General features: G+C 42.4%; 1 protein-coding gene and 1 pseudogene across 1 annotated transcript in view; one reads left to right on the plus strand and one right to left on the minus strand.

The window, feature by feature from the left end:
• LOC110503547 (uncharacterized) overlaps window positions 1-10,668 on the plus strand; it is a 60,029-nt gene that overhangs the window by 4,771 nt on the left and 44,590 nt on the right. The gene's annotated exons all lie outside the window — the stretch shown is intronic.
• On the minus strand, window positions 1,857-5,405 carry LOC118943992 (Na(+)/H(+) exchange regulatory cofactor NHE-RF3-like; annotated as a pseudogene).

Consider the following 10,668-nt stretch of genomic DNA (forward strand, 5'->3'; position numbering starts at 1 on the left):
GTTGTGTTTCGGAGGATCACGGCTCTCGACCTTCGCCTCTCCCGAGTCCGTACGGGAGTTACAGCGATGAGACAAGACTGTAACTACCAATTGGATACCACGAAATTGGGGAGAAAAAAAGGGGTAAAAAATAAACACAAAAAAAAGGTGTGAGTTCTTGTTCAAGCTGCGTTCTACCACACCTGATTTCTACTAATTATCTTATTAGTAGAAAAGTGTATGCTAGAACTGGGCTAGAACAAAGGCTTGCACACCCTGTGGGTCCTTAAGAGCAGGTTGGATTAATAAGTACTAGTTCATAAGTGTGATTATTGTAGGTTTGGCTTTAAATCGTTTTTTAAATACATTTCAGTGTACCTAGTTGAGTTATTGTTAGTGATATATGTATTTCCAGGAGCTTGCCCGATTTGTTTTTTTTTTCAGTTTCTCCAACATCAGCTTAAATTAGTTTCTGTGTTGTTTTTTTCCCTTCCCTCTGGAAAAGAGGTATTTCAAAGTAGCGTCAAATAAAAACTAGCATTGACATTATTTCTGTTTCCATGTGTCATTATTTTGCCTTTACTACATTACAGCTGACCTTCATTTATGTTCATCAACACCTCACTTAAAGAGCATGGCCAGCTCTATGCATTGAATAGCAGTTTTATGCAACTTTTCCACAGACTAAGGGCCAGTATAATAGCAGAAGTTGTATACAGTGCAATATGTACAGTATGTTCAATGTAACACTGAACGCTACAAAAAAGGCACATTTCCATCGTTAGTCAGGCTTTTAAACGGTCACTAGATGGTGTAGTTGTTCAAAGTGAAATGTTTTCATGAATATGTTTCTCTTAATCAATTTAATTAATTTTCTTATATACGCTACATGATCAAAAGTATATGGACACCTGCTCGTCAAACATCTCATTCCAAAATCATGGGCATTAATATGGAGTTGGTCCCCCCCTTTGCTGCTATAAAAGCCTCCACTCTTCTAGGAAGGCTTTTCACTAGATGTGACATTGCTGGGCAGAAATGTTACGAACTGACTTCTTGGAAAGGTGGCATCCTATAACAGTGCCACATTAAAAGTCACTGAACTCTTCAGTATGGGCCATTCTACTGCCAATGTTTGTCTATGGCGATTGCATGGCGGTGTGCTCGATTGTATACACCTGTCAGCACCAGGTGTGGCTGAAATATACAAATCCACTCATTTGAAGTGGTGTCCAAATGTAGTGTACTGTACATTGAGCTAGTTTTATGCAATTGTATGGCTTATCAAGTACTTAATTATAGATCTTTACACTTTGTACACCTTGAATCATCACATACAATAATGATCATAGATTCTCAACTGAGCCCCACTATTGTTTTTCCCCATCTTTTTTTAGTTTATCTTGATTACACCTTAGAATAAACCTAAACTTCATTATCCCTTTCTCACACACAAGTGATATCAATAATTTAAACGGTGTGCAATCTACTCTGCAAATCCTATTTCGCAAGAAGCAGGTCCTTAGCATAGCTCTGTCGGTAATAGTCCTCAAAAAGAAGATGTGAGATTGGGAGATGTGTAGAGAAGGGATTAAATCCTCTGACATGTTTCAGATGAAAGCAGACTCACCATGGCTATGCCCCAAAATGGCACCCTTTCCCCTTTGTAGTGCAATACTTTTGACCAGAGCCCTATGGGTCTGGCCAAAATATTGGCATCTAATTCAGCCCTTCTCTTTCAGGTTGCATTCAGAAGTAGAGGGAACAGCTTCATTTATTTCATCCTGCGTTGTTTTGCAGTGTTATCACTGGCACATGAATTAATGATTGCAGCTATGTTGTTGTTGATGCTGTGCTAATGCCAGGTCCTCCTCTGTTAGGTGAGATGTTGTCTTCATAATGACTTTGGTCACTTCTCAGCATTCCTTCACAAGAAAGCATCATTTGTTTTCTCTAAAACCTGCAACGCATTCGATTATTAAATATTATTGATCTGTAGGTTCTGTATTAACATTTGTTTCTTTCTGTGTGTGTGTCTGTGTGTCTGTGTCTGTGTCTGTGAGTACATGTGAGTGTTCCTCTCCTGTGGAGTATGACCCCAGGAGTGATTGGAAGCCCACTCTGTTTGAGTCTCTCATACTCTGACCTCTCCGCAACCGGTAATTTCAAAGTCGTCGTGCTCTTCTTTATCAGCGTCACAACGTCCTCAAGGTACTCATTCTCCACATTCTGGCCATTCACCTCCACAACGACATCCCCTTCCCACAGTCCAGCCCTATGTCCTAAGCCCTTTACCACCACCTGCAGGACAAAAGAAAACTGCAGTCATAACCGTGCCACTCATTTCTCATAGGAAACATCTTAACACCTACCCTCGGTCATTATAACAATGCTTGTGGAAAACACAGCAGATCAATATCGGGAACTTTTGATTGATGAAAGCTGTTACTCATTACTACAACTTTGATTGGGAATTTTTCAAATGGCCTATTTATGTCAGGAAACATAATGGTAGAGATGACAACAAATAGATGAGAGAGAGCTAGATGACCATGGTGTTATGTTGTTGATGTTCAAAAGAATCCCTGCCCTATGAAAGTCCCTGGCTCATGTTGAACACAACCCAGATTAAACCCAAAGCCTGATTATTCTCTCTCTCGAGGACACAGAGTCTTGGACAGGGAAGTGAACCGTGCTCATTTTTACTCAGCCCATCCTGAATCTTTGTGCCAAGGGGACTGTGTCTTCCTCATCCCCTCTCCTTTTGGCAGACTGTCCTCATGGAATAGCAGGGGAGATAGACCCAACTGCAGTAGGAAACAGAATAGACAGTGTTTTTTGACCGGGAAGGTATTTTTAGTTGACACAATTCCTAAACAATCAATATTCTAACACCAGAACTCGCTTAACTCCTATTCTCCAAACTGCACATGGCCTCCGTCCGCTTACACACCTGCGTGTAGAAGTCTCTTCGTGTATGGGTATGGTGGTGAGGCTAACCCACTTGCCACTCTTCCTCACTTTCCTGACAATATTCTCACGCTCCATGGACTCCGAAGGATGCCCATTGACCGCCAGCAGCAAGTCTCCATCCTGCATACCAGCCTCTTCTGCTGGACTACCCACATCCACCTCACGGAGTAGGTGAGCTGGAATCGACAGCAACAAAATGTAGCTCAGCCAGCAGGTATAATGCTTATTATTTGTTCTAAGCATGTATGAGTCTTTCTAATGTCCTATTACAAGGTTTGTAGCGTGTCGAGTATGTCTGTCTATGCAGCACATTTTCCACAGACTTAGTCAGGAACATTAAGATATGACAATAAGAAATGATACGGTGGTCATAGTAGGTGCGTGTAACATGGTCATGCATGCAACAAATGGAAGTTTCTAGCAAAAGAGAAAACATCACCTGATGTGTGCATCATTCTCACTCACCATTACGACCCCCCGATGACAACCTCCCTTGTCGTAATAGGAAGCCGTATCCATCTGACCCCTGGACCACATGCATCGTTTGAGGTCTGTGTGGCAGATTGTGAGAGCCAGCCATGATAGGCAAGATGGGCAGTTTCTGCCGGATGTAGCTCGCTTCACTTTCTCTGTTGATGACTAGGACGGTAACATGGACGCTACATTTCTTCACCTGAGCAGTACAAATCGCTAAACGTGAGGGGGAAGTGAGGAACATGCTTGGACGTGCACACACACAGACTTACTAAGACATATACAGAGACACACATCTGTCGAGCATTTCTGAGAAGGAGGGCCTGTAAATGCTTACCATTTTACTGATAGCTGAATGGGTGAGCGTTGATACCATGGCACCGTTGATCCACACCAGTCTATCTCCACTACGCACCCCTGCCCTCTCTGCAGGGCCCTCACTTACTGTGCTCAACGTGTATCGACCCTTCTGACCTGGAGAGATACAAACAGGCACAATCAAACGCCTTCACTGAGATCCTCTCGTAGGTAATCAAATCAAATGTTATTTGTCACATGCGCCAAATACAAAAGATGCAGACTTTACCGTGAAATGCTTACTTAACAAAGCAGAGTTAAAAAGTATGAAAAAATGATCAAATAAGAAAAATATGAAATTATAACACAATATACACTACCAACAACGCTTTGAAGAATCCTTTTTGATTCCAGGTAGAACACTTTTGGTTCATGGTAGAACCCTTGACACAGAGGGTTCTACATGGAACCCAAAAGGATTCTACCTGGAACCAAAAAGGGTTCTCCTATGGGGATAGCCGAAGAACCCTTTTGGAACCCTGTTTTCTAAAATTGAAGTCAAGATGCTCTCAACAGTGCATCTGGGGCCCATGACAAATCTTTTCAGCCTCATAATCGTACTATGCAGGCCTAAACATTTACATGAACTCTGCACAAGATTTTGATATTTAAAAGATGAGATGCCAGCGTTTGATTGAGTGGCAAACATCACCATCTCTCGACCGTCTCTCGACTAACCCTATATCTATAGTCCGCCGTTTCTCAAATTGGACTCCACGCTTATCGGCCTCACCATCTCCCCCTCTCTCCTTCCGACTGTCTAGCAAATGATCTGCCAAAAAAGATTACGGAATGAAAAACTTGTTTCTACCTTCAATGGGGATGATGCTGATCCCCAGACCTAAGACAGAGTCTCTGGTGATGTGACACAGCCTGGGTCGGGAACACGTCTCCCCTCGGTAAGCCCTGGTCAGAGCCTGGAGGTCCAGTCCCTGGGCCAGCGCCTCCTTATACTCCTCCCCCTTCAGAACCAGCAGCAACAGCTGCAGCCCACATGCCTGGATCCTCTGCACCACATGTCAATCAGAGCAGAACATGCTGCAGCTAAGAAACAAAGACTCTGTTTAGACCAAGTAGGTCAGCCGAGCCAGAACAGCCCATAGGGAATGAGCCTGTTTATGTAGCGCGGGGCAGCTTGATGAGCATGTACACCACCTGGACAGGACGCTAGTCTTTCACATTGAAGCCACATATTGTACATTTTGAACAATGTGGCTCATTTTCAAACGAAAGCGAGGCAGAGGACACCGTTGAAGACCTTGTAACAGAAGAGGTTCTCTCCGGTCTCTTAAAGTCTGGTTCTGCTCCACGTGATGAATTAGACCCACATTACATACAGCTCTCAAATCTGTGTGCCAAAGCTTTAAGAAGCGATTCCACTTTCATAACGGGACATCTGGTTCACACCCTGGGGAGAAGTCCTCATTGACCTCCAGCACACGGTCCCCGTCCTTGAGCCCACTGAGCTCTGCGGGACTCCACGGATCCACCTGGCGGACAACATAGCCCCGGCAGCTCCTCTCCATACACAGATGGAAGCCAAAACTCTGGCCCTCCTTGCACTTTAGCAAGGAGGGTCGGACTCGGGTCTGGCTCTGGAGGGCAAGACAAAACACTGTCATTGACATAGGATGGGCATTGTGCGGGGACACCTAAAGAAGTCAGGCTTATCTTGATTATATGATTGATGAACTAATGTTAATCAGACCATCTTCCATGCATTGGAAAATGACGGATCATTTTAGATCTGTTCGTTCTCAAACCAGGATTCTCCGAGATGACTAAAGCTGGATTGTCGGTCCCCTCTTTCGGATTTAAGGTGAATCTTGGAGTGAGGAAAATGGAAAAAAGTTAAAGTTGAAACATGAAGTGGCATTAAGGATGCCCAAAATGTGTAATGACAAATTTGCGAATGTCCTATTTTGTATTCTGCACGTTGTCTCTAGTACAATTTGTAGCCATCAAAACATAAACAATTATGATCACTCCTCTTACCGTGGAAATTCCACTGCATCCTCAAAAAAGATCATGACAAAAATTACTCAAGTTTATTTTCTCTGCAGTAATGATTCCAGGAATGACCCGTATGTCCTTGATCCAAAAATCCAGGTTACTCATCTCCAACTGAGATACAGTGCCTTCAGAAAGTACTCACACCCCTTGACTTTTTCCACATTTTGTTGTGTTACAGCCTAAATTTAAAATGGATTAAATTAATAAAAATGTCACTGGCCTACTTACATTACCCTATACAGTCGTGGCCAAAAGTTTTGAAAATAACAGAAATATTAATTTTCACAAAGTCTGCTGCCTCCGTTTGTATGATGGCAATTTGCATATACTCCAGAATGATATGAAGAGTGATCAGATGAATTGCAATTAATTGCAAAGTCCCTCTTTGCCATGCAAATTAACTGAATCCCCAAAAAACATTTCCACTGCATTTTAGCCCTGCCACAAAAGGACCAGCTGACATCATGTCAGTGATTCTCTCCTTAACACAGGTGTGTGAGTGTTGATGAGGACAAGGCTGGAGATCATTCTGTCATGCTGATTGTTTGAATAACAGAATGGAAGCTTAAAAATGAGGGTGGTGCTTGGAATCATTGTTCTTCATTTGTCAACCATGGTTACCTGCAAGGAAACATGTGCCGTCATCATTGTCATCAAATACCTGGGTGTCTGGTTAGACTGTAAACTCTCCTTCCAGACTCACATTAAGCATCTCCAATCCAAAATTAAATCTAGAATCGGCTTCCTATATCGCAACAAAGCATCCTTCACTCATGCTGCTAAACATACCCTCGTAAAACTGACCATCCTACCGATCCTCGACTTCGGTGATGTCATCTATAAAATAGCCCCCAACACTCTACTCAACAAACTGGATGCAGTCTATCACAGTGCCATCCGTTTTGTCACCAATGCCCCATACACTACCCACCATTGGCTGGCCCTCACTTCATACTCGTTGCCAAACCCACTGACTACAGGTTATCTACAAGTCTCTGCTAGGTAAAGTCCCCCCTTATCTCAGCTCACTGGTCACCATAGCAGCACCCACTCGTAGCACGCGCTCCAGCAGGTATATCTCACTGGTCACCCCCAAAGCCAGTTCCTCCTTTGGTCGTCTTTCCTTCCAGTTCTCTGCTGCCCATGACTGGAACGAATTGCAAAAATCTCTGAAGCTGGAGACTCACATCTCCCTCACTAGCTTTAAACACCAGCTGTCAGAGAAGTTTACAGATCACTGCACCTGTACTTAGCCTATCTGTAAACAGCCCATCTACAGTATCTACCTACCTCATTCCCATACTGGTATTTATTTATTTATTTTTGCTCCTTTGCACCCCAGTATCTCTACCTGCACATTCATCTTCTGCCGATCTACCATTCCAGTGTTTAATTGCTATATTGTAATTACTTCGCCACCATGGCCTATCTATTTCCTTAACTTACCTCATTTGCACTCACTGTATATAGACTTTTTGTTTTCTTTTGTTCTACTGTATTATTGACTGTATGTTTTGTTTATTCCATGTGTAACTCTGTGTTGTATGTGTCGAATTGCTACGATTTATCTTGGCCAGGTCGCAGTTGCAAATGAGAACTTGTTCTCAACTAGCCTACCTGGTTAAAATAAAGGTGAAATAAAAAAAATTACAATTGTTTTGCACGTAAAGGGCTTCACAGGCAAGGATATTGCTGCCACCTAAATCAACCATTTATCGGATCATCAAGAACTTCAAGGAGAGCAGTTCAATTGTTGTGAAGAAGGCTTCAAGGCGCCCAAGAATGTCCAGCAAGCGCCAGGACCGTCTACTAAAGTTGATTCAGCTGCGGATCGGGGCACCACCAGTACAGCGCTTGCTCAGGAATGGCAGCAGGCAGGTGTGAGTGCATCTGCACGCACAGTGAGGCAAAGACTTTTGGAGGATGGCCTGGTGTCAAGAAGGGCAGCAATGAAGCCACTTCTCTCCCGGGAAACATCAGGGACAGACTGATATTCTGCAAAAGGTACAGGGATTGGACTGCTGAGGACAGGGGTAAAGTCATTTTCTCTGATGAATCCCCTTTCCGATTGTTTGGGGCATCTGGAAAAAAGCTTGTCCAGAGAAGACAAGGTGAGCGCTACCATCAGTCCTGTGTCATGCCAACAGTAAAGCATCCTGAGACCATTCATGTGTGGGGTTGCTTCTCAGCCAAGGGAGTGGGCTCTCTCACAATTTTGCCTAAGAACACAGCCATGAATAAAGAATGGTACCAACACATCCTCCGAGAGCAACTTCTCCCAACCATCCAGGAACAGTTTGGTGACGAACTATGCCTTTTCCAGCATGATGGAGCACCTTGCCATAAGGCCAACATGATAACTAAGTGGTCTGGGGGAACAAAACATCAATATTTTGGGTCCATGGCCAGGAAACTCCCCAGACCTTAATCCCATTGAGAATTTGTGGTCAATCCTTAAGAAGCGGGTGGACAAACAAAACCACACAAACTCTGACCAACTCCAAGCATTGATTATGCAAGAATGGGCTGCCATCAGTCAGGATGTGGCCCAGAAGTTAATTGACAGCATGCCATGGCGGATTGAAGAGGTCTTGAAAATGAAGGGTCAACACTGCAAATATTGACTCCTTGCATCAACTTCATGTAATTGTTAATAAAAGCCTTTGACACTTATGAAATGCTTGTAATTATACTTCAGTATTCCATAGTAACATCTGACAGACATATCTAAAGACACTGAAGCAGCAAACGTTGTGGAAATTAATATTTGTGTCATTCTCAAAACTTTTGGCCACGACTGTAATGTCAATGTGGAATTATGTTGTTTTTTTTAAACATTTTTACAAATTAACAAAAGGTGAAAGTTGAAATGTCTTAAAGTCAATACGTATTCACCCCTTTGATATGGCTAACCTAAATAGGCTTAGGAGTGAATAGTTGCTTAACAAGTCAAATATGTTGCATGGACTCACTCTGGTTGCAATAATAGTGTTTAACATGATTTTTGAATGACTACCTCATCTCTGTACCTCACACATACAATTATTTGTAAGGTCAGAAAGTTTCAGATTTTTGCAATGTTCCGTAGATGGAAAAAAGCTATCCTTGAAATAGTCTTGATATGTTTGTCAAAAGAGATCACAGGGTCCAAAGTGATGCCGAGGTCCTTCAGTTTAATTTGTTATGACTGTACAACCATCAAGCAAAATCCTAGAGTAAAAGCTGATTAACTCAGCTGGGAGATGTATTCACCTTTCATCAGGACAATAACCTAAAACACAAGGCCAAATCTACACTGGAGTTGCTTACCAAGAAGTCGGTTAGTGGCCGAGTTAGGTTTTTGACTTAAATCTACTTGAAAATCTATGGCAAGACCTGAAAATGGTTGTCTAGCAATGATCAACAACCAATTTGACAGAGCTTGAAGAATTTTGAAAATAATCATGTGCATATGTTGCACAATCCAGGTGTGGAAAGCTCTTCTAGACTTACCCAGAAAGACTCACAGCTGTAATTACAAAGTATTGACTTAGGGGTGTAAATGAGATATTTCTCTATTTTATTTTCAAAAAATGTGAAAATAATTTAAAAAGCATGTTTTAACTCTGTCATTAGCAGGTATTGTGTGTAGATGGCTGAGATAAAAATTTAAAAAAAAAATCTATTATGAATTCAGGCTGTAACACAACAAAATGTGGAAAAAGTCACGGGGTATGAATGCTTTCTGAAGGCACTGTATTTTCCCCCGGTCCTGTCCGGATGCATGAGCATCAATGGGCACAGTCACAGGTGATCATTAGCTCAAAGATTTCATGTGAGGACCCGTGTCCCAATATAGCATTTGATAGGCACAGTCAATTCCATTCATTACTTATTAATGTAATGTTATTCTAAGGTTTGGCTCCATCTTTCACCATGAATATCCTAACCTGACTATTATTATGAGAAGGAGGATACTCACACACACACACCACAGCATGCCAGCCCTTATGAACATTTCTCATTTATATGCAGAATTCATCCCTTCCTGCTCGACTGTTGCACACACCATACACACACACACACTGACAACACATACCTACATTCAATCTCTTGGCAAGGAGAGGTCTGTGCAGTCTGTCAGGTTGTTAGTGGTGATATCTGCAGTGTCATGTTCCCAGCTATCTGCTGACTGTCATTATTCTAGCTGTGGATGGACCGGACAGCTTTTATCAGAGGGCCTTTTATTACAGGATTGCTGCCTTTTTTCATTCTCTATTTTCGGTAGACCTAGCAAGGACTGCCCATGTTGTATGTTGACTATCAACATGTTTATTTTGGATACAGCAGTCAATGTATGCTGATGGGGTAGCGGTTCAGAATTCATTATTCATCCCCCAAAAAACGCTCAAACGTATAATCCAGTCATTTTCATTTTAAAATCAAACTTGTTACTTTGTAAAAGGTAGAGACATTCATTTCCAGCACTGTCACATAACACAGAAGGCTACCTTTTAATCACCAATGATTAAACACACGTTAGAACACACTCACACTGACTCAAAGAGAGAATGCCTGTCAGAACATACCTATAGGCTATTGTAACGAAAAATGCTATTTGAATATACAAATCCCGTGTACTCATTCGAATTCTGAAGCAAGACCAGCCTACTGAAGCGGAGAAGCACGTCGGTGTCTTAACAATGGAGACTGGTCTTGAGAAAAGGCTTTGTGCCAAAACGTATACATTAAACATTATACTCTCTTGGACGTTAAGATTCCTCTGTTTTGTCAGCATTCGAGATGGTAACGCCTTCTTCCTCCACCATAACACTAGGCCTCCTAGGCTTAATGTTTAGCTAACCTGTGACCAGACCTGGTAACCCATCACAG

This window comes from Oncorhynchus mykiss, chromosome 24 (genome assembly GCF_057628025.1).
Source record: "Oncorhynchus mykiss isolate SJ-2025 chromosome 24, ASM5762802v1, whole genome shotgun sequence".
Classification (NCBI taxonomy): Eukaryota; Metazoa; Chordata; class Actinopteri; order Salmoniformes; family Salmonidae; genus Oncorhynchus; species Oncorhynchus mykiss.